This window comes from Theropithecus gelada, chromosome 3 (genome assembly GCF_003255815.1).
Source record: "Theropithecus gelada isolate Dixy chromosome 3, Tgel_1.0, whole genome shotgun sequence".
Taxonomy (NCBI): domain Eukaryota; kingdom Metazoa; phylum Chordata; class Mammalia; order Primates; family Cercopithecidae; genus Theropithecus; species Theropithecus gelada.
The window spans coordinates 164,015,638-164,040,307 of NC_037670.1; the positions used below are offsets into that span (position 1 = coordinate 164,015,638).

Genomic DNA, 24,670 nt, shown 5'->3' on the forward strand with positions numbered 1-24,670 from the left:
GGCTGGAGTGCAGTGGCCGGATCTCAGCTCACTGCAAGCTCCGCCTCCCGGGTTCACGCCATTCTCCTGCCTCAGCCTCCCGAGTAGCTGGGACTACAGGCGCCCGCCACCTCGCCCGGCTAGTTTTTTGTATTTTTAGTAGAGACGGGGTTTCACCGTGTTAGCCAGGATGGTCTCGATCTCCTGACCTCGTGATCCACCCGTCTCGGCCTCCCAAAGTGCTGGGATTACAGGCTTGAGCCACCGCGCCCGGCCCAGGGGAGAGTTTTTAAAGGGAGATCTCCTAGCTCAACCATCATGTCTGCAGCATGCTTATCCCTGATGTCCCTGATCTCACTTTCTTTTTGAGACGGAATTTCGCTCTTGTCACCCAGGCTGGAGTGCAGTGGCGCGATCTCAGCTCACTACAACCTCCACCTCCTGGGTTCAAGTGATTCTTCTGCCTCACCCTCCCGAGTGGCTGGAGTACAGGCGTGTGCCACCATGTCCGGCTAATTTTTGTATTTTTAGTAGAGATGGGATTTCATCATGTTGGCCAGACTGGTCTCGAACTCCTGACCTCAAGTGATCTGCCTGCCTCAGCCTCCCAAGGGCTGGGATTACAGGCATGAGCCACCACGCCTGGCTCCCGACCTCACTTTCTTTAAAGTCCAACCCCACCGAACCTTAGGAAACAGCTTTGGAGATGAACTATTTGTTGGTTGAATCCTATCAACTTCCTCTCCTATTTCTGCATTACTGTTGTCCCTTAGGTGGACAGGGCTCCTAAAAGTCACTGATGAGTAGCAATGTGCTTCTTAACACTCAGGTATGAGAAATGTCACCTTCCTTATTTCCCCGAGTTACACTGTATCCAGCTCCAGGCCTCATTTATAAAGATACATGAGAACTCCACAATGTGTGCATTCTGGTGCTACCTCTTCCCAAGAGAGTAAACAAGGACCCCAGGGCTTATTCACGTCCTGAAAAAGGATGCTCACTCTTGGGCTGTGGGTCAGAATTTTGCTGCTTCTTCTGCCTGATGTAGATGTGGTTTCTGGGCACCAGTCTTTCACTCTTTAGGATGTAGATGCCCTTTATGTGGCATTGACAGCCATTGCACCTGCCCACACTTTCAGGGCCACCCCCTACAGGCAGCCTTCACTCACACCCTCCACAGTCTGGGGGCCTGCCGCCTCCCCAGACCCTCTGGGAACACCTGTCCCATCAGCCTCCTCCATCTTTGGGCTATTTTTAGCTCTCAGTCCATGGAGGCTTCCTTGATTCCAAACCTCCTGTATTATTATTATTTTATGAGTCTAGGCTTTTAAAAACAAAACACTCAACTCTCCCCTGAGGCTAGGCACACTTCCATTTTCAGGATACAAAGTTCAACTGCCCTCTTCAGAGGAGGAAGCAGAAAATCTCTCTTTTTTTGGGTAATGACTCAATAGGAAAGTGAAAGGGCTAATTTTAAACCAGACTCTCTCTAGCCCTCAGCGGGGTGTTTTTGTCACTGTCAGGAGCGGGGATGATGAGTGGCTCAGCTCCAGGGATGTCATTCACATCTGCATCGGGTGAATGGCACTCTCTGGGGCTAAGCAGCCCACAGCCTGCTCTGCTGAATGCACAGCCCTGGTGAACAGCCCCTCTCCTACAGCCTGTGCCTGGGCCCCAGTGGGTTGCCAGACTGCAGAGGAAGACCTGGGGGTCTCCTCACAAGACCCTGGCTACCCGCTTTGGCCTGACTATGTGGAGCTTGATGAGGACAAAGAGATTGAATCCATTTCAAACCCACCAGATTCTGGTTCCACCTGGATCCAAGAGAGTGGTCCTCCCAGGGAAGTCAGTCCACTGCAGTAAAGCTGGATGTCAGGCTAGATGGCAGGGCTGGAGGCAGCCAGCAGTCTGGGCTACCCCGGATTAAAGGGTAGACGCAAAGCCTCAGCGGCGCCACAGCTCTCCGGGGTTCAGTTTTGCCTGACGGTCTCTCGGGCCCCGGCGTTGGCTCTATCGGGACTGAACTGGCCTGGTCGCCTCTGCCTGTCCTCAGTCTGAGGTCCACCGTCCAGCCAGGTCCTGGTGCATCTCAATCCTGTCTTGCTTCTGTGACGGCTCCCTCTCACCTGCCTTCACCTGTTCCCTCCATCTCCTCTGCCCACCTCAGGACAGGAGGGGATGCTTCCTGAGAGCTGTCGGATATTGGGAGGATACTGAATACTCAAGGACTTGCCCATGTGAAACAGAGGAGGGGGCTCATATGGCCACCGTGCCTTTCCAGGGACACTCACACACCCCAAAAGGGAGCAGCCCTAGAGTCCAGGTATTCTCCACACCCTGCTCCCAAATCGCAGTCACTCCGTCCTGCAGGCCGAGAAACTAGCACACTTCAAGGCCAGATCTTCCTTTGGGCCTTAATCCAAACCATGTGTCCCTTTTCTCTGGGGGCTCAGGGTCACATCCTGCCTCTCGCCTCACATCCAGCCCTCAGTGCCCCTATTGACCCAAAACTGGCAATGGCAGGGAGAACCTTCCAGCCAGGACTTGCTATCCATGGGCATTTTGTGCCAAGCTCTTCTGTACCTGTTGGGACCACCCTCAAGGGTGCAAATCAACTGTGGCCCAGAAAAAGCCTGAAATTCCCTCACTGCCCTGGAAGTGGGAGTTGTAGGAGTTCCTCCTTGGCCCAGGTTAATAACTCTGGCAATAACCGTGGTCTTTAAGGGAGATTGGGGGCACACAATGACACTACAGCACACCAACACTAACATCCACGCATACGGCTTGGCTGGGGAGGAGGGTTCATGACGGCATCAGGCGGGGTTGCGTCAGACATGCGCTTTCCAAGCAGCGAGACTATCTGGTCAGATATCTGCACAGTCCTCTGTGGTACAAGCATAACATGATCGCCAGCCTGTCAAATACGAGGAGCCAGGTGGCTGGAGGCAGATGGTCACAGCCCACAAAGAGGCTTTTCTCCCCAGAGTAAAAGCCACATTCGTCAGTTAGAGAAGAATAAATGTCTGATGAGGAGCCTCTGGCTTCAGGGGAAATCTACTTCAGAAAATAGTTTAGGCCGGGCGCGGTGGTACATGCCTGTAATCCCAGCACTTTGGGAGGCCGAGGCAGGCACATCATTTGAGGTCAGGAGTTCGAGACCAGCCTGCCCAGCATGGTGAAATCCCATCTGTACTAAAAATATGAAAAAATTAGCTGGACGTGGTATACACGCCTGTAGTCCCAGCTACTCAGGAGGCTGAGGCAGGAGAATTGCTTGAACCTGGGAGGTGGAGAGCCAACATTGCGCCACTGCACTCCAGCCTGGGTGACAGAGCAAGACTCCATCTCAAAAAAAAAAAAAAAAAAAAAAAAAGAAAGAAAAGAAAATAGTTTAAATGCTTTGCTAAAATTTCCTAATTTCATTCTATAAAAGTTGGTATCTGGTTGTCCTTTTCTTAATGCAAAGTGAGAATGTTCCCTACCGCAGACCCCACGAATATGATCCAGATTATGTTGCCATGAACATGTGGCCCAAAACGCCTGCTGAGGTTTTCAGGATGCAGAGTTTCGCTTTGCTGAAGTCTAAGCAGATACAAATATTTTAAGGGTGAAGAGTAGAGGAGGATCAGGGTCAGATGAATGGGAGAAAGAGAAAGTTGGACAGTTTGGGTCCTAATCAAAAACATCTTGAAGCCGGGCACAGTGGCTCTTATCTGTAATCCCAGCACTTTGGGAGACTGAGGTGGGCAGGTCACTTGAGCTCAGGAGTTCGAGACCAGCCTGGGCAACATGGTGAAACCCCACCTCTATTAAAAATACAAAAATTAGCCATTCGTGGTGGCAGGCACCTGTAATCCCAGTTACTTAGGAGGCTGAGGCAGGAGAATTGCTTGAACCCAGGAGGCGGAGGTTGCAGTGAGCCGAGATTGTGCCAGTGCACTCTAGCCTGGGTGACAGAGCAAGACCCCGTCTCAAAAACAAAACAAAAACAAAAAAATATTGTGAGTGCGTCAGCCAAGTGGAAATTGTCAGCCATCACTTAGCTCTGGCTGAAGTGAACAAAAACCTTCTATAGATGTGACCTTCTCTTTTTTTTTTGAAACAAGAGTCTTACTCTGTGCCCAGGCTAGAGTGCAGTGACTCAATCTCTTCTCACTACAATCCCCGCCTCCCAGGTTCAAATGGTTCTCATGCCTCAGCCTCCTGAGTAGCTGCGATTACAGGTGTGTGCTACCACACCAGGTTATTTTTTTTTTTATTTTTTTTTATTTTTTTTTAGTAGAGACAGGGTTTTACCATGTTGCCCAGACTGGTCTGGAGCTCCTGAGCTCAAGTGATCCTCCCACCTCAGCCTCCCAAAGTGCTGGGATTACAGGCATGAGCCACTACCTCCGACATATAGAGGTGACCTTCTAAGGGACAAATCTAACATCTCTAACAATCTTGGGACCAAGTCCATGGATCCACCAAGGTCCACCCTCCTCCCTAAGGGAATAGACACCCCTACTACTGAGTACCCATCAGAGACACCAGGCCCCTGAGGACAAAATCATTTGCCATTTTGTGATCACAGGGGCTCAGACTGCACTTTATAAATCCACATATGTAACCTTGACAGGAATTTCAAGGCCCAGCTTGGGAAATCGACCACTGTCAAGTTTAAAGATTTTGCTTTCATTGCTAACAATTCTAGTTTCGTGATGAACCTTTTACACTTCAGGAAAAATCAGTTTACTATTTTACTCGTGGGTAATGGGAGTTCCTAGGGAAGTAGTTCCAAATTGGTTTGTATATAGATTCCTTGAAAATGCCAGTAAAAGTTGGGAAACTTCTCCCTAGTAAATACCTATACATTTCCGTTTCAGGGGGTCACAACCTGAAACCCACTCATGAGCAACAACAGAAGGAGCCCTGGTTCCAGGCGGGAGCTCTACCAGCTGGCTTACTGAGTCCACTGCTTTTTTGCCCAGGAGGCTGTCACAGGGCATGGGAGGGCTGTTTTCTTTCTTTCTTTTTTTTTTTTTGAGACAGAGTCTCGCTTTGTTGTCCAGGCTGGAGTGCGGTGCCGCCATCTCCACTCACTGCAAGCTCCGCCTCCCGGGTTCACGCCATTCTCCTGCCTCAGCCTCCCGTGTGGTTGGGACTACAGGCCCCCGCCACCGCGCCCGGCTAATTTTTTCTGTATTTTTAGTAGAAATGGGGTTTCACTGTGTTAGTCAGGATGGTCTCGATCTCCTGACCTCGTGATCCGCCCATCTCGGCCTCCCAAAGTGCTGGGATTACAGGTGTGAGCCACCACGCCCGGCCAGGGAGGGCTGTTTTCTATCCGATTCTTCAGAGCCCCAAACTGAGATGATGGATGGCTTTTATCCAGATTTAATACCAGAGTTAAATACCCTGACTCAGCCAGCATGAGAGCTAGTCTGATCATAGCGCTTGAGAATGGCACACTGTGATATTCAGGCAGAAAACTTTCACATTTCTGCAAGCAAAACACATCAACTAAAACAGGCGTTGCTTTGGGAGGCCGAAGTCAGGAGATAGAGACCATCCTGGCTAACATGGTGAAACCCCGTCTCTACTAAAAACACAAAAAAACTAGCCGGGTGAGGTGGCAGGCGCCTGTAGTCCCAGCTACTCGGGAGGCTGAGGCAGGAGAATGGTGTAAACCTGGGAGGCCGAGCTTGCAGTGAGCTGAGATCCGGCCACTGCACTCTAGCCTGGGCGACAGAGCAAGACTCTGTCTCAAAACAAAAACAAACAAAAAAAACAGGTGTTGAAGCTATCGTCACTTTTGAGAGGTCTTCACAATGATGATGCAGAAAATGTATTTCAAAAGTTGAAGGGGTGACCTCGGCAAGGCCTGTGGTGGCTCAGGTGCGCTGACCAGGACCACCTGGCCTTCTGCAGATCTGTTTCTCTGGCCGCTAAGCTAACTCAGGGTCTGTTTTGGCCACCAAAACCTCCTTCCCCTTGGGAGTTTGTCCCTTGCCTGGATGCTTGCTGGGTGCAGAAGGTGCTTGCTCCTGGTGGCTGTGCCTGTGGGAAGGGTGGTGGGGAGCGAGGTAGTTCTGAATAGCTCTGAAGAGACTGTTCTGGGACCTAGGAGTTCTGCTCTCCCTGTCTTCAGGGTCTATAATGGAGGTGCCTTCAGGGAGGGCAGGGGGCAGGCCTTCTAGTCAGTGCTGGAGCCCCCTCTCATATCCTTGTCTCCCTGAACAGTTTTGTTTTTGTTTTTGAGATGGAATCTGGCTCTGTTGCCCAGGCTGGAGTGCAGTGGTGTGATCTCGGTTCACTGCAACCTCCACCTTCTGGGTTCAAAGGATTCTCCTGCCTCAGCCTCCCAAGTAGTTGGTATTACAGTCGTGCACCATTACACAGGGCTAATTTTTGCATTTTTAATAGAGACGGGGATTCGTTATGTTTGTCAAGCTAGTCTCGAACACCTGGCCTTAAGTGCTCTGCCCGCCTCGGCTTCCCAAAGTGCTGGGATTACAGGCGTGAGCCACCGCACCCGGCCCCATCTCTGAACACCTTTCCCACCTGCCAACAAACGATGGGATTTCCTAAGCCCGCGGGACTTCCAGACAAGTCGTCTGCTCTGGAGACGCTGGGGATTCAGTCAACATGATCCAGTGTTTGCATTAGACCAGCCTTCCTCTGGGGAGTCGGCCCCAGGCCGCGTGTTGCCGAAGAGCCAAGGGCCCCCAGTGATGCTCCTCACCAGAGTCCGGATGAGGTGCACTGCGGCGCCGCAGAGTTCTCCTGCGCAGACCAGAAGCCCCAGAGCCGCAGCGGTGGAAGCCTTCGCGTGGGAACGTAGCAGTGCGTCCTTGTTGTCACTAGAGGGCGACCGCACGTAACAGGAAAGCAAAGCGCTGCGGGACCGCGCTCCCACGCAGGCTTGCGGAGGCAAAGAGGGGACGCGGAAGTTTTCCGAGGCGGGGGCCTTGAGGCCACGAAGGCAACGCAAGGCTGGAGAGAGCAGGAGACTCGGGAGATGTGACTCAAAAACATTCCGGCGGGGGGCGTTGGCTCACGCCTGTAATCTCAGCACTTCGGGATGCCCAGGTGGGCCTCCGCAGCTCGTGAGCGGCGATCCAAGGGCGGAACCAGAGTAGCTCTGTGTGCTCACAGCTTGTAAACGAAATAATGACTAAAATTACATAACACAACAGCAACAACAGTGTGTGTTTGGGAGCTTGATGTGAATTCGCTCTGCCCTGCGAATGTGCCGGGCACAGGTTCCTGGGCGTCTGCTCAGGATTCCAGGGTCGAGGCTGTCAGAGGCCATTGGTGTCACCTGTTGGTTAATAAACTGGGAAAGAGTGAAGAATGGGATGGGGCTTCAGAAAGGCTGTAACCTGTTGTTTCCAAAGCCAAACCAGGGAAAATAAAGATTTAAAGGTGTGGAGTCCTTTGCAGCAACAAGGATGCAGCTGGAGGCCATTATCCTAAGTGAATTAACACAGGAACTGAAAACAAACCAAATATGCATTATCTAACCTTTTTTTTTTTTTGAGATGGAATGTCGCTCTTGTTGCCTAGGCTGGAGTGCAATAGCGCAATCTCGGGTCACGGCAACCTCGGCCTCCCAGGTTCAAGAGATTCTCCTGCCTCAGCCTCCCGAGTAGCTGGGATCACAGGCATGCGCCACTACCCGCGGCTAATTTTGTATTTTTGATAGAGATGGGGGGAGGGTTCTCCATTTTGGTCAGGCTGGTCTCGAACTCCCAACCTCAAGTGATCCACCCACCTCAGCCTCCCAAAGTGCTGGGATTACAGACGTGAGCCACCACACCTGGCCGGTTGCATGTTCTCACTTGTAAGTGGGAGCTAGACATTGGGTACTTATGGACATAAAGATGGGAACAGTAGACCCTGGGGACTCCTAGATGGGGGAGGGAGAAGGGCAAGGTTGAAAAACGGTTGGATACTGTGCTCAGCACTTGGGGGAAGGAATCATGTCTACCCCAAACCTCGGCATCACACCATATGTCCAGCTCACAAACCTGCACATGTACCCCTTGAATCTAAAATAAAAGTTGGGGGAAAAAAAGATTTAAAGGTTGTATTTTTGCCCCAATCAAAATGAAAATACAAGGCCGGGCGTGGTGGCTCATGCTTGTAATCCCAGCACTTTGAGAGGCCTAGGCGGGTGGGTCGCTTGAGGCCAGGAGTTCGAAACTAGCCTGGTCAACATGGTGAAATCCCATTTCTACTAAAAATACAAAAATTATTTGAACCTAGTGGCCTGCGCCTGTAATCCCGGCTACTTGAGAGGCTGAGGCAGGAGAATCGCTTGAACCCAGGAGGCAGAGGTTGCAGTGAGCCGAGATCACACCACTGCACTCCAGCCTGGGCAACAGAGCGAGACCTTGTCTCCAAAAAAAAAAAAAAAAAAAAAAAGAACCAAAATGAAAATACAGTTTTAAAAACCACAGGAAACAATGCTTATTCATACAACTTTGGATACCTATTTAATTGGATCATAGAATGTGAGGGAAAAAAAGAACCCTGCTTTTATCCCCTAAAATGTGAAGCAAGGTCCGGGCATATTTGAAAAGCGATCTGGAGGTAGCTTTCTCTAGTCTTTACCTCTTACATTCATTTGCAATACATGTTCGTGTGTATCGTTTAATTGCAGCCCTGAACTAACCCCATGAGGTCGATGGTGTCTCACTCTGCCCCATGGGGGCTGAATCCAGGCCTCAGGTCTGGATAAGGGAAAACGCCTAATAATAATTACCAAAAGTCACCTTTTGCACGGTCACGCCAAGCCAGCGCCTGGGTCTGGAACCGGGCCGCAGCTCCTCAGCCTCGCCCACCGCCTCCCGACTGTGGACGCCAGCAAAGTGAACAAGCTTCGGGCCTTTGTGAAAATGTGTAAGCAGGATCCGAGTGTTCTGCACACCGAGGAAATACGCTTCCTGAGGGAGTGAGTGGAGAGCATGGGGGTAAAGTACCACCTGCTACTCAGAAAGCTAAATCAGAAGAAAATACCAAGGAAGAAACACCTGACAGTAAGAAGGTGGAGGAAGACTTAAAGGCAGACAAACCGTCAAGTGAGGAAAGTGATCTAGAAATTGACAATGAAGGTGTGATTGAAAGAGGCACTGATGCCCCTCAAGAAATGGGAGATGAGAATGCAGAGATAAGAGGAGATGATGGATCAGGCAAATGATAAGAAAGTGACTGCTATTGAAGCCCTAAATGATGGTGAACTGCAGAAAGCCATTGACTTGTTCACAGATGCCATCAAGCTGAATCCTCACTTGGTCATTTTGTATGCCAAGAGGGCCAGTGTCTTTGTCAAATTATAGAAGCCAAATGCTGCCATCTGAGACTGTGATAGAGCCATTGATATAAATCCTGGGCCAGGCACGGTGGCTCACGCCTGTAATCCCAGCACTGGGAGGGCGAGGCGGGTGGATCATGAGGTCAGAGTTCTGACCAGCTTGGCCAAGAAGGTAAAACCCCATCTCTACTAAAAATACAAAAATTAGCTGGGCGTGGAGGTAAGCGCCTGTAATCCCAGCTACTCAGGAGGCTGAGGCAGAGAATTGCTTGAACCTGGGTTGTGGAGGTTGCAGTGAGCCAAGATTGCGCCACTGCGCTCCAACCTGTGTGACAGAGCGAGACTCCATCTAAAAAAAAAAAATAAATCCTGATTCAGCTCAGCCTTACAAGTGGTGAGGGAAAGCACACAGACTTGCCTGTAAATTGGATTATGATGAAGATGCTAGTGCAATGCTGAAAGAAGTTCAACCTGGGGCACAGAAAGTTGCAGAACATCGGAGAAAGTATGAGCGAAAACGTGAAGATGAAAGAAAGAATAGAAACAGTTAAGAAGGCTCAAGAAGAGCGTGAGAGAGGCCGGAGGGAGGAAGAAGCCAGACGACAGTCAGGAGCTCAGTGTGGCTCTTTTCCAGGTGGCTTTCCTGGGGGAGTGCCTGGTCATTTTCCCGGAAGAATGTCTGGGATGGGAGGAGGCATGGCTGGAATGGCCGGAATCCCTGGACTCAATGAAATTCTTAGTGATCCAGAGGTTCTTGCAGCCATGCAGGATCCAGAAGTTATGGTGGCCTTCCAGGATGTGGCTCAGAACCCAGCAAATGTGTCAAAATACCAGAGCAACGCAAAGATTATGAATCTTATCAGTAAATTATCAGCCAAAGTTGGCAGTCAAGCGTAATGCTCTTCTGATAAAGAAAGCCCTTACGCTGGGTGTGGTGGCTCACACCTGTAGTCCCAGCAGTTTGGGAGGCTGAGGCGGGCGGATCACGAGGTTGGGAGTTCGAGACCAGCCTGACCAACATGGTGAAACCCCGTCTCTACTAAAAATACAAAAATTAGCCAGACGTGGTGGCACACGCCTGTAATCCCAGCTACTCGGATCCTGAGGCAGGAGAATTGCTTGAACCCAAGAGGCAGAGGTTACAGTGAGCCGAGACCACATGCCACTGTACTCCAGCCTGGGCAACAGAGCAAGACTCTGTTAAAAAAAAAAAAAAGAAAAGAAAAGAAAAAAGAAAAAAAAAAAAAACCCTTGCCAAAGGAAAAGTAACCTAGATCACCTTATGGATGTCGCAATAATACAAGCCAGTGTATCTCTGACCTTCTCATCAAGAGAGCTGGGATGCTTTGAAGATAATTCCTACCCCTGTTCTCCAAATGCAACTGAAGCATTTTACAGAGGTTTGCCATTAGGGTACTCATTCGGATAATGTTTTTCTGCTAGGAATTACAAACGTTAAACACTTTTTAAACCTTAAAAATACTTAAAACAAATTTAAAGGGTCTCTTAATTCTTATATTTTTCTTCACTAATCATTTTGGATTTTTTTTTCCTTTGAATTATTGGACAAGGAAAAGATACTTATGTATGGAAGATTATTGCTCTAACTGAGTGAAATAAAAGTTTATTAGTGCGAGGCAAACATAAGTCATTTGAGGATAAAGCTTGTGTTGGACATGTGGTTCCCGAAGCATTTTGACTTGTCTTTTGAAATGCTTTATCTTTTCCTTTAAAGGTTTATTTCAGACCAGGCACAGTGGCTCACACCTGTAATCCCAGCACTTTAGGAGGCCGAGGTGGGTGGATCGCGAGGTCAGGAGTTCGAGACTAGTCTGACCAACATGGTTAAATTCCGTCTCTACTAAAAGTAGAAAAATTAGCCAGGCATGGTGGCACACACCTGTAATCCCAGCTACTCAGGAGGCTGAGGCAGGAGAATCACTTGAACTCGGGAGGCAGAGGTTACAGTGAGCAGAGATCATGTCATCGCACTAGACAGAACTAGACTCCGTCTCAAAAAAAAAAAAATTATTTCAATAAAACTAATTGGGACCACTAGTATTCAGTAGGACCCGGGTAGGGACTGGAAGTACTTGTCAGGGCTGCAGCAATCTTGCTGTGTTTTATGTAACATGCATCCGCCGGGGCGTGGTGGCTCACGCCTGTAATCCTAGCACTTTGGGAGGTCAAGGCAGGCGATCACCTGAGGTAGGGAGTTTGAGACCAGACCGACCAACATGGAGAAACCCTTTCTCTACTAAAAATACAAAATTAGCCAGGCATGGTGGCGCATGCCTGTCATCCCAGCTACTCGGGAAGCTGAGGCAGGAGAATTGCTTGAACCTGGGAGGCAGAGGTTGTGGTAAGCCAAGATCGCGCCATTGCACTCCAGCCTGGGCAACAAGAGCAAAACTCTGTCTCAAAAACAACAACAACAACAACAACAAAACATGCATCCTTGGGCAGGTTGCCCTTAAATCTTACACTGTGGTGAAGGGATGGATTTTGTAATGCTGCAGTAGAGTTGGAGTACTTAGTTCTGTTTTTGTCCAGTATATCTAATAAATGTTTCATATTATTTCCACATAAAAAAATAGTTACCAAAATCCAAAGAGGTCCCTACTATTGTGGGCAGGACACACAGCTGCTGCTTGGCCTTCCAGAGAGCTACTTCTCAAGACCTTCCTGAACCAAACGTTCAAATATGGAAGTGGTTCCAGAAACATTTTTGGTTGTCACAACTGGAAGCCAGGGGTTGCTACTGGCCCCTGGTGGGTTGACACCAGGGATGCCGCCAAACATCCTACTATGCACAGGACAGCCCCCTGAAATGAGGAAGTTTCTAGTCCAAAATACGGAGAGTGTGGAAGTTGAGGAAGCTTGAAATATGAGAACGTTTATTTGGCTCCTTTAAAAATCGCAGTCCAGGCCAGGCATGGTGGCTGGCGCCTGTAATCCCAGCACTTTGGGAGGCCGAGGTGGGCAGATCACCTGAGGTGAGGAGTTCGAGACCAGCCTGGCCAACATGGTGAAACCCGGTCACTACTAAAAATACAAAAATTAGTGGTGCGTGCCTGTAATCCCAGCTGCTCAGGAAGCTGAGGCAGGAGAATCACTTGAACCTGGGAGGTGGAGGATGCAGTGAGCCGAGATTGCACCACTGCCCTCCAGCCTGGGCGACAGACTGGGACTCCGTCTCAAAAAAAAAAAAAAAATTGCAGTGTAGAGTTGTTCCTTTGCCTGTTCTCCTACTGCACGGCAGGTGACCACCTTTCCATTTCCATTTCCAACAAACTTTCCAATTGCTTGACCATTTTTCAAGCCATTGTGCCAGTTCCTATCAGTTTCGGAGCAGCACGGAGAGTTCAGTAATGCGGGTGTGGCAGTGAAACGGCGGGGACATGTGGACACTGACTAACTGGGAGGCTCATCTGCTAGCTCTGGGAGTGTCCTTCTACACCATTCCATACTGTGGGCCTTTGGTCACTCCCAAAATGAGAACACTCACTCACTAAGACTGTCCTGGAGTCTTATTGTGTCACATTGTATTAACATTAGTTAAGAAGAAGTTTAGACGGCAAACATTTGCTGGCGAGTTTCAGAAGAAGAGAAATTGAACCCTGCCTTCTCCTCTAAAGGCAAAGGCCAGCCGCGGGTTGTGTGAGAACAGGTGCTGGCATCTGCATGACACCTGGGGGCGCTGTTCTTTCTACAGAGCAGCACCTACTGTGAGTCCGAGGACTTCTCTATCAGCTGTGTGTTCACAGTGTGTGGTGTGTTCACTTCATGACTACTCCTGAGGCCGCCATCAAAACCCTTCCCAAGGCCGGGCACAGTGGCTCACACCTGTAATCTCAGCACTATGGGAGGCTGAGGCGGGCGGATCACCTGAGATCAGGAGTTTGAGACCAGCCTGGCCAACATGGTGAAACCCCGTCCCTACTAAAAATACAAAAATTAGCCGGGCGTGTTGGTGCACCCCCGTAATCCCACCTACTCGGGAGGTTGAGGCAGGAGAATTGTTTGAACCCGGGAGGCAGAGGCTGCAGTGAGCCGAGATGGCACCATTGTACTCCAGCCTGGGTGACAGAGCAAGACTCTGTCTTGAAAACAAAAACAACAACAACAAAACCCCCCAAAAAACCCCTTCCCAAGGTCTAGCAGTGGGATCAGGGGCACGCTGAGCCAGGATCCTTCTCTGCACATTTCCTGTCCTAGCAGGAAGGCAGTGACTGGAACATTTCTGAGCAGGCCTGCCAACGGCATCCCCTCCAGCACACTTCACAGTTCACCATGAATAAATAATCATGTGTATCATTTTCTGCCCCTCTGGTCTGCAGAGTGTTCACTCATAGGGTATTCTTTACCTCAAAATCAAATTCTACAATTTCAGACAGCTTCTGACCCAGTAATTCCACTTCTGGAAATTTCTTCCACAGAAATACTTCCACAAGGGCACAGAAGTGTATGTGCTAGGATGTTCATTGTAGCATTGTAATAAAAATTTAGTTTGGGAGGCTGAAGCAGGAGGATCACCTGAGGCAGGAGTTTGAGATCAGCCTTGGCAACATAGCGAGACCCCATCGCTACAAAAAATACAAAAATTAGCTGGGCATGGTGGCATTTGCCTATAGCCCCAGCTACTCAGGAGGCTGAGGCAGGAGGGTCGCTTGAGCCTGGGAGGTCAAGGCTGCAGTGAGCTGTGATAACACCACTGTACTCCAGACTGCCTGGGTGACAGAGGGTGACCCTGTCTCAAAAAAAAAAAAAAGTAACAATTTAAATGTCCATCAATAGAAGAATAGGACGGGCACAGTGGCTCATACCTGTAATCCCAGCACTTTGGGAAGCTGAAGTAGGAGGATTGCTCGAGCTCAGGAGTTTGAGACCAGCCAGGGCAACATAGTGGGACACCATCTCTACAAAAAATAATTTTTAAAAATCAGCAGGCGGGGCGCGGTGGCTCAAGCCTGTAATCCTAGCACTTTGGGAGGCCGAGACGGGTGGATCACGAGGTCAGGAGATCGAGACCATCCTGGCTAACACAGTGAAACCCCGTCTCTACTAAAAAATACAAAAAAACTAGCCAGGCGAGGTGGCGGGCGCCTGTAGTCCCAGCTACGGGAGGCTGAGGCAGGAGAATGGCGTAAACCCGGGAGGCGGAGCTTGCAGTGAGCTGAGATCCGGCCACTGTACTCCAGCCTGGGCGACAGAGCGAGACTCCGTCTCCAAAAAAAAAAAAAAAAAAAATCAGCAATGGGGCTAATGGTGATATGTACCTGTAGTCCCAGCTACTCAGAAAGCTAAGGCAGGAAGATGGCTTAAGGCCAGGAGGTTGAGGCTACAGTGAGCTATGATTGCTCTGCTGTACTCCAGCCTGGGTGACAGAGTGAGATCCTGTCTCAAAAAACAAAGAAACAACAACAACAACAAAATAGAATAATGAAATAATTGTGGTAACTCCATACTCTAGAATTCTACTTTTTCTTTCTTTCTTTATTTTTAATAATAAAATAGACACAGGAGTCTCACTATGTTGCCCAGACTGGTCTTGAACTCCTGGGCTCAAGTGATCCTCCCACCTTGGCCTCCCAGAGTGCTGGGATTACAGGTGTGAGCCACTGTTCCTGGCCTGCTCTGGAATTCTAGGTCAAGAATGTGATGAAGCTGTCTCTACTAAAATACAAAAAATTAGCCGGGCGTGGTGGCGGGCGCCTGTAGTCCCAGCTACTCGGAGGCTGAGGCAGGAGAATCGCTTGAACCCGAAGGTGGAGGATGCAGTGAGCCGAGATCGTGCCACCGCACTCCAGCCTGGCGACAGAGCGAGACTGTCTCAAAAAACAAAACTAAGCAAAACAAAAAAGAAAATAATTTTATTTTAAAAACCCAGTAGCTAGACATAAACATTAATCACCTCACATATAAATATTAATCACCTCCCATAAGGAATGGTGAGTGGCGTTAACGGCCAAAGCAAAATAAGCACTTCCGGGGCAGCTTTGGGGCCAGGGTACAAAGGAAGGGCCTGGGTGGGCTTGCAGTGTTCTGAGCTCCTCCAAAGGATCGTTGGACCCCAAATCCAGGCATGCACAGAGACTAGCCCTCCCTATCCCCAGCCTTGAGCTCTTACGGCTGAGCCCCAAGTTCCCCTTTTCAGCTGAAGGTATCCCCAGCCTCTGCCCCCAGCAACAACAAAAAAATGTGATGGGGGGGATTTGCTTTGCCCCAGCTCCTGCTCTAGACCCCTGGGCTTTGCTATCAAAATCTCTTCCAGTTCACAGACTCCACACACCTACACCTACACACACCTATCTAGTGGTATTCTCCATTCTCTGTAGGGGTAAAAATTCTAATATAGATGTTCTGAATGGAATTAAACCACTGGGCCTGGCTAGTTGGTATTCACTGAAAATGCACATGTACGCAGTTAAACATCAGAAGGCTAGAAAACAAAAAGAGTCTTCATTCCACCCTACCCAGCCAGGTCTGCGCTACAGAGATAAACACCATTAACTATGTCTTGTGTATCCTTCCAAAAATCTTCATGCCTATACAAACACACACACTCATCCACATGCACATGTCTTCTGCACCTTGCTTTTTTCTAACTTAATGTATCTTGGAGATTGTTCCAAATCAGGATATACACATCAGCATTATTCCTTTTAAACAGATGCATACTATTCCAGTGTATATGTGGCCTTTTCTTCCCCGGGAAGCTCTCCCCTTTCCTCTTACAATAGTAGCCTGAATTTTGATGGGGAATCATGTCTTCCCCATTTTCAGTTCTTTGATTTAGGTGGAGGTGACCCATTGTTGGGCAGATGACTCAGGCCTTACCACCATGATTGGTTCAGAGATGGACACAGAACCCATGCTGGGACAGTGCCAATCATGACCAGGACTTTCTTTGAAGTATTAAAGGAAGAGAAGCTCTCTTTTTTCTGCTGGCTTCACACATGAGGAGATACTGACCTGGAGTGCTGGAAGCCAAGTTCTTATGGTGTGGAGTCCAGGAATAAAGCTCACATGGTGAAGAACAAAGAGAGATGGTGCTCGTCGTATTTTTTTTTTTAATTTTTAAAATTTTAAAAATTTTAATTTTTATTTGCTCTATTTTATTTTTGAGACAGTTTCGCTCTTGTTGCCCAGGCTGGAGTGCAATGGCGCAATCTCCCCTCGCTGCAACCTTCACCTCCTGAGTTCAAGCGATTCTCTTGCCTCAGCCTCCCAAGTAGTTGGAATTACAGGTGCCCGCCAACACACCTAATTTTCGTTTTTTTTTTTTTTTTTTTTTTTTTGAGACGGAGTCTCACTCTGTCACCCAGGCTGGAGTGCAGTGGCGCGATCTCGGCTCACTGCAAGCTCCGCCTCCCGGGTTCACGCCATTCTCCCGCCTCAGCCTCCGAGTAGCTGGGACTACAGGTGCCCGCCACCACGCCCGGCTAGTTTTTTGTATTTTTAGTAGAGACAGGGTTTCACTGTGTTAGCCAGGATGGTCTCGATCTCCTGACCTCGTGATCCACCCGCCTCGGCCTCCCAAAGTGCTGGGATTACAGGCTTGAGACACCGCGCCTGGCCAATTTTCGTATTTTTAGTAGCGATTGGGTTTCACCATGTTGACCAGACTGGTCTCGAAGTCCTGACCTTGTGATCCACCCATCTCGGCCTCCCAAAGTGCTGGGATTACAGGTGTGAGCCACCGCACCCGGCCTGGAGCTTGTCTTGACGACACAGCCGAAGTTCAGGCAGTACTCGGAACCCTTCCTCTCCACTCTGAACTTTCAGTTACATAAGGCAATGAATTCCTTTCTTTTTTTTTTTTTTTTTTGCCAAAGCCAACGTGGGTTAGGCTTTCTGTTGCTTACCCTGGGAAGAGTCCTGATATAGAAACTGGCACAAAGAATGGAGGATTATTGACTAGGTACAGTGGCTCATGCCTGTAATCCCAGCACTTTGGGAGGCTGAGGTGGGAGGATCACTTGAGGCCAGGAGTTTGAGACCAGCCTGGCCAACGTGGCAAAACCCACTCTCTGCTAAAAATACAAAAATTAACCGGGCGTGGTGGCATGCGCCTGTGATCCCAGCTACTCGGGTGGCTGAGGCAGGAGAATTTGCTTGAACCTGGGAGGTGGGGGCTGCAGTAAGCCGAGATTGCGCCACTGCACTCCAGCCTGGGTGACAGAGCAAGACTCCGTCTCCCTCCCCAAAATAAGAAAAAATAAAATAATGGAGGATTGCAGTGACCCTAAAGTGTAGAACTGGCTGAATCAAGGTAAGATGAAGACCCCTCTATCCTTGGCTAGCATATTGGTGATTCTTGTTATGTAACAATGAAGCAAAAAATTAAATTGTTGCCCCTCCAACCAGGTGTTTACAAATGCGGGAGAGCTAGGAGGCTGAAAAGATGAAGTTGATGAGCTTTTCCTGTCACTTTGGGTAAGATCTTACACGAAAGAAACAAACCTCAAGGACTTTCTGACCTGTGCTACAACTGTGTTGAATCTTGGCGTTTTCCTAAGTGAAATCAGCCAGCCACAAAAAGACAAATACGGTTTGATTCCACTTATGCGAGGTCCCTAGTGTAGTCAAATTCACAGAGACAGAAAAGAGAAGGGTGGTTGCCAAGAGAGTCGGAGAAGGGGAGACGGGGAATTGTTTAACGGGGACGGAGTTTCAGTTTTACAAGATGAAAGGGTTTAGGAGATGGTGACGGTTGCACAGCAATATGAAAATACTGAAGGAATGCCACTAAAATGTATGCTTGAAAATGATTCAGTTGGTAAATTTTATGTTCTGTGTATTTTATCACAATTTACAAACAACAACAACAGCACACAGAAAGGAGAAAATGCAGCTTTATTAAGAAAGGCCCTTTCTGTCCAGCGATGCTGCCTTAGAACAGTGGAATTATCTGCAGTGCACTAAATCTACTGTGAGCAAAGCCTGGGAGGCAGAAAACACAGCAAGAGAGAAGGATGGAATTTAGGAGAATAAGGATGATAACATTTCAGCTTGTCTTATAAATGTTTTACAGCCGGGAGCTGTAGCTCACGCCTGTAATCCCAGCACTTGTGAGGCTGAGGCAGGCGGATCACAAGATCAGGAGATCGAGACCATCCTGGCTAACATGGTGAAACCCCGTCTCTACTTAAAATACAAAAAATTAGCTGGGCATGGTGGCGGGCGCCTGTAGTCCCAGCTACTCCGGAGGCTGAGGCAGAAGAATCGCTTGAGCCCAGGAGGTAGAGCTTGCAGTGAGCCGAGATCGTGCCACTGCACTCCAGCCTGGATGACAGAGCGAGACTCTGCCAAAAAACCAAAACCAAACACAAAAAAAGCTTTTACATATATGACCTCATCTATTTCTTATAACACCCCATGAAGCTGGTACTGTTCTACAGCTGAGGAAAATAAAGTCATGGGAAGCTAAATGAATCCATCCTGATGCAGTAAGAGACAGAGCCAGGCTGTGCCCCAGTCAGTCTGGGTCAGGCCTGAGCTTCTAACCTTTGCACCATGTGGGTTCTGCAACACCTGGGCTCTTCTTCTTTGTCTCCGTCTCCTTCCCCTTCTCCTTTTTCCTCTCCCTCTCCCTCTTCTTGTTCTTTTTTTTTTTTTTTTTTGAGATGGAGTCTCACTCTGTCGCCCAGGCTGGAGTGCAGTGGTGAGATCTTGGCTCACTGCAGACTCCACCTCCTGGGTTCAAACAATTCTCGTCCCTCAGCCTCCTGAGTAGCTGGAACTACAGGTGCATCACCCCTGCACCTGGCTAAGTTTTGTATTTTTAGTAGAGGCGGGGTTTTGCCATGTTGGCCAGGTTGGTCTCGAACTCCTGACCTCAAGTGATCCACCCACCTTGGCTTTCCAAAGCGCTGAGATTACATGCGTGAGCCACTGCGCCCAGCCCCTTCTGCTTCTTCTAAACACCTCCTTACCAGTACCTCAAGGCAGAGACCAAGATGGGGATCCTTAGCGATTGATCAGAGCACTGAGGCCTGATTCAAGACATGGAAGGTTCCAGGGTGGATCCTGGAATCAAACACTGCCCCTTGGCAAGATCTCTGGCTTTGTGACGGCTCCACAGCATTGACTGGAAGCAAAAGCCAGGGTAGCCCTGAAATCCTAAGGGAATTGTGCCAGCAGAGGAACTGGCATTTGGTTCACAAAGGCTGGGGTTTGCTAACCTCACAGGTAATCTCCAAGCCCTGTTGCACCAACGAGGAGCAGGCTGTGCCTCTGGCTCTGCAGACAAGACATGTCACCTTGCCCATCCTCAGGAGATCTTTCCTTCATTCCCACACCCTTTAAATCCTGCAGACTCTTCCTTCTCTAGAAAAATCGTTGGAGCAGCTGAGGGAAACATTCGACCATGAGAAATTATCTGCTGATTCAAACCACTTGATGTGCATGGATCCAAGAACTCACCCAGCCAAGGCTCACTTCCTGGGCTATAATATCACTGACGACATTTCCCACAGTTAACTCTGGGATCTGAACAGCTCTTGGCCCAAGTCCTCTGATGAGCCCCGCTCTTTCTGCTTTGAGTGATCTATTTGTGTCCCCTACTTGGGGTTGCACATGGAGGCTGTGTATCAGCGTTGGGCTGGGGGTGGAAAGGCTTCTGTGTCTTCACCTGGCCTGGGAGGAGGATGATAGCAATGAGTTGAGGAAGAGTTCCATCACCGGGAACCCATGGCAAAGGCAGGACCCAGGAGTGGTCCTTAACTGCCGGGGAGACTTGTTCTAGCAAGAAGAGCCAGCATCCAGAGGGAAGCAGAGGTAGGCTTCACAGAGGCATGGGCTTGCACCCGTGCAGAGACATTTCGTCAATAGACGGCAGCATCCACCGCTACTCCACAGAAAGGACAGTGTTCACCTGAACCCCAGGAAGAAGGGCCTTGAAGCCTCCATGGCTCCAAGCAGAGCAGTAGGTCATATAGTGATACTCACATGGTCTTGGCAATGGGAATTTGATTGTTTTTTAAATTGTTTTATTATAAACTGACAAATTTTATATATATATAATTTTTTTTTTTTTGAGACAGAGTCTCGCTCTGTCGCCCAGGCCAGAGTGCAGTGGTGTGATCTCCTCAGCCTCCTGAGTAGCTGGGACTACAGGCACCTGCCACCACACCTGGCTAATTTTTGTATTTTTAGTAGATACAGGATTTCACCATATTGGCCAGGCTGGAATTTTTTTAATTAAAAAAAATTTTTTTTAGCAATAAGTTCTTGCTCTGTTGCCAAGGCTGGAGTGCAGTGGCACAGTCATAGCTCACTGCAGCCTCGACTCCTGGGCTCAAGCAATCCTCCCACCTCAGCCTCCCGAGTAGCTGGGACCATAGGCAGTGCCACCACACCCGGGTAATTTTTAAATGTTTTTTAGAGATGGTGTCTTGCTATGTTGCCCAGGCTGGTCTGGAACTGCTGGTCTCAAGTGATTCTCCTGCCTTGGCCTACCAATGTGCTGGGATTACAGACGTGAGCCACTGCCCCTGGCCTATAATTGTATATATTTATGGATACAAAGTGATATTATATGTATACAATGTAGAATAATTAACTCAAACTAATTAACACATCCATCACCTCAAATACTTACTTTTTTTGTGGTGAGAACATTTGAAATATACAATACTGTACATTATTATTAACTATAGTCACTACGCTGTGCACTAGATCTCAAAAATCTTATTTCTCCTAAGGGAAACTTTGTGCCCTTTGACCAGCAACTCTCTGTGTCCCCCACTCCCCGTGGATTGGATTGTTAGTCAAGAATAGAGTGAGGAAGGAGAACGTGTCAAAATACGATCATGTAACAAAACGTCTTCCACTTCCAGTACTTAGTGTTTCTGCTCTTTGTCTTGGTTTCACAATTTGTTTTACTTGATTAACTTATTAAAATGTAGTGAATATTTATTTATTTATTTAGAGACGGAGTCTTGCTCTGTCGCCCGGGTTGGAGTGCAGTGGTGCAATCTCGGCTCACTGCAATCTCCGCCTCCTGGGTTCAATATATTTGTTATTATAAGTCACCTCTTTCTAGTCCTTTCTCCCAAGAACTAAGTCCTCCCTGGTGTCCCACAGTAACGTGAAGACAAGGGCAACCTGGTTGCAGATCTTAGGTGGCTTCATTAATTTCTGACATGTGGCAGGCTGGGGGGACGGGTATGTGATTTCTCAAGCCCAGGCCAAAGGAATAGACTGAGAAACCTATAACCCACTTATGGCTAAGTTCTCATTCATATGCAAATACCTTTTCCAGCATCCTCCCCATTCTGTGCCTCCTCATCGCCCCAACAGCATCTTGCGCTCTATGGGGCCGCTGCCACCCTGCCTTTGAATGTGTTGCTTAAATCAGGGATTGTGACCTGGCAGCTCAGGAGCTGAATCCGTCCTGCAGATGCATTTTGCTTTGTTTGGGCTCAAAACAACATTTTATATTAAAAATCTGAATTATTTGCCGGCATTCAAACTTGCAGTTTCATGTAACAACTCAGATTCCCAGCTCCTTTGGGAAACTGGAAAGTTCTGGTAATAGTGGGGCAGTGATTTTAATGACCTGCTGACATGAGCAGAGGTTGGGGGACTTACTCCTTCCTGTAAAATGTCTAGGGAGATTTCACTTGCAACGCTGTCCCCTACCTGGTCCAGTAAACACCAACATTCCAGAAATGCTCAAGGACCCATTGGGAAAAGACAAAGGATTCAGGTCTAAGCACCACACTCTGGCAGGTGGCAGGATAATTTATTGATATAAAAGTTTTTGGAGAAAAAGGCGGGTGGGGAGGCCGAGGTGGGTGAATAACTTGAGGCCAGGAGTTTGAGACCAGCCTGGTGAAATCCTGTCTCTACTAAAAATAACAAAAACTAGCTGGGCATGGTGGTACATGCCTATAGTCCCAGCTACTTGGGAGGCTGAGTCAGGAAAATCACTTTAACCTGGGAAATGGAGGCTGCACTGAGCCAAGATCATGCCACTGCACTCCAGCCTGGGCAACAGAGTAAGACTCCATCTCAAAAAAAAAAAAAAAAAAAAAAAGTTTTTTGTCTCTCTACATATTTCCCAACTGTAAGCAATTTGGCAGGCTTTGTGCTTCCTTTCCTACAGGATTTCAGTGGGGCAGAGAGCAAAGCAGCCTGAGAATGAGACTGGTCTGTACTGAAAACCTAAGGCCACTAGGAGATTATAGGCTGTCCTGGAAAAGGAGAGGAAAAGGGAAACAGCCTTGCAGAGGTGGTGAAATGAGGGGTCTCACCCTGCCTAAGAAGAGCAGAGAGGTCTGAGGCCCCTCAAGCGCCACAAGGCCATCCACCACTTAATGATAGCCTCCTGAAAGGGACCACACGGCAGAGTGGCCAGGAGAGGCAGGACTCTACCCCTAGAACTCCAGCACCAGCAAAGACTCCATATCTCCCCTGCTGGGCTTCAAGGGACATGCTAATCTGATGTCAGCCATGGCCACAGTTGACCTTCCCTCCTAAGCCTTGGGGATTGTGACACAGCCTTGGAAGAATGAGGAGCCCTCTGCCAGGCGTAGTGGCTCACGCCTATAATCCCAGCACTTCGGAAGGCTGAGGCAGACGGATCGCTTGAGGTTAGGAGTTCGAGACCAGCCTGGTCAATATGGCAAAACCCCGTTTCTACTAAACATACAAAAATTAGCTGGGCCTGGTAGTGGGCATCTGTAATCTCAGCTACTTGGGAGGCTGAGGCAGGAGAATCACTTGAACCTGGCAGGCGGAGGTCATGGCGAGCCGAGATTGTACCATTGCACTCCAGCCTGGGCAACAGAGTGAGACTCTGTCAAAAAAAAAAAAAAAAAAAAAAAAAAAAAAGAATGAGGAGTCCTCAAAACTGGCTGAGAAGAAAAGGAATAAAGAACTGACCCATGCTATGACATGTGACCCTTGAAAACATTATGCTCAGTGACAGAAGCCAGTCTCAGGAGACCATGAATTGTACAATTCCATTTATATAAGATGTCCAATATAGGCAAATTCATAGAGACAGAAAGTAGGTTAGTGGTTACTTATAAGTAGTAAATGAAAAATAGTAATACAGAAAAAGGAAAGAAAGTAGATTAGTGGTTGCCAGGGGCCGGGGGTGAGGTGAAATGGAGAGGGGCTGATAGGCGGGCGCAGGATTTCCTTATGGGGTGTGAGCATGTTCTGGAATCAGACAGTGGTGAGGGTTGTGAATATACTAAAAGTCTGAATTGTGGGCTTTAAAATGGTTAAAATAGTGAATTTTATGTTATTTAGATTTTAGTTCAATAAATTTTAAAGAAATCTTTGACGGAATTTTCTTTTCTTTTTTTTCTTTTTTTGACACGGAGTCTCATCCACTCTGTTGCCCAGGCTGGAGTGCAGTGGCAAGATCTCTGCTCACTGCAACCTCTGCCTCCCAGGTTCAAGCAATTCTTCTGCCTCAGACTCCTGAGTAGCTGGGACTACTGGCGTGCGCCACTACACCCAGTTAATTTTTGTCTTTCAGTAGAGATGGGATTTCACCATGTTGGCCAGGCTGGTATTGAACTCCTGGGCTCAAGTGATCCACCTGCCTCAGCCTCCCGAAGTGCTGGGATTACAGGCATGAGCCATTGCACCCAGCCTGGTGGAATTTTCTACCCCCATAATGGGATGGTGACCTGAAGTTACAATTCAGTTGACTTAAAAGAAGGAAAGAACATGTCATTATTTTTTTCAACCTCTGAATTTGTGGGCCAGGAGTCACACCTATTCCATAACTCTAAGAAAAGGAGATGGAGTCAATATCCTGAGACACAGGGGAAGGCAGGACAGAGCCATTCAGAGATGGGGACATACACTTTGTTAGACAATAGTAAACAAACAAACAAACAAACAAAAACCCTGCCCAGAAGACCAAGGGAAGACTGGTGCTGGCCAGGCTGCATTTGAAATCTTCCCAGACCTCTACTTAAACTCACTCTAAGTCTGATCAAGTTTCCTGTTGGGCCTCCTTGACAGCACATGGAAGTTCACATGCTGGGGTTCCCTGGGGAATTGTAGGTGTCCACTGTAAGAGTCTATAAATCTGAGGGAGTTTGAAAGCAGACGAGTTACTACTTGCTACACCCTCGTGGGACAAAACTGGGTCCCGAGAGGTAAGCAGTACATCCCCTGCTTGCTCCTGGGAGTTCAGCTGGTGCAGCCTGTCACCCAAGCTCCTCAAGGAGGGCCGTCTTAGAAACTCTACAGTCGCTCAGGGATAGAGGGCAGGTTTTTTTTTTTCTCACGGAGTCTTGCTCTATCGCCCAGGCTGGAGTGCAGTGGCACGATCTCCACTCACTGCAAGCTCTGCCTCCTGGGTTCACACCATTCTCCTGCCTCAGCCTCCCAAGTAGCTGGGACTACAGGCGCCCGCCA

General features: G+C 48.5%; 1 pseudogene; it reads left to right on the forward strand.

The window, feature by feature from the left end:
* The first annotated feature begins 8,670 nt into the window (after nucleotides 1–8,670).
* LOC112621695 lies at nucleotides 8,671–10,174 on the forward strand (annotated as a pseudogene).
* The last annotated feature ends 14,496 nt before the right edge of the window (nucleotides 10,175–24,670 follow it).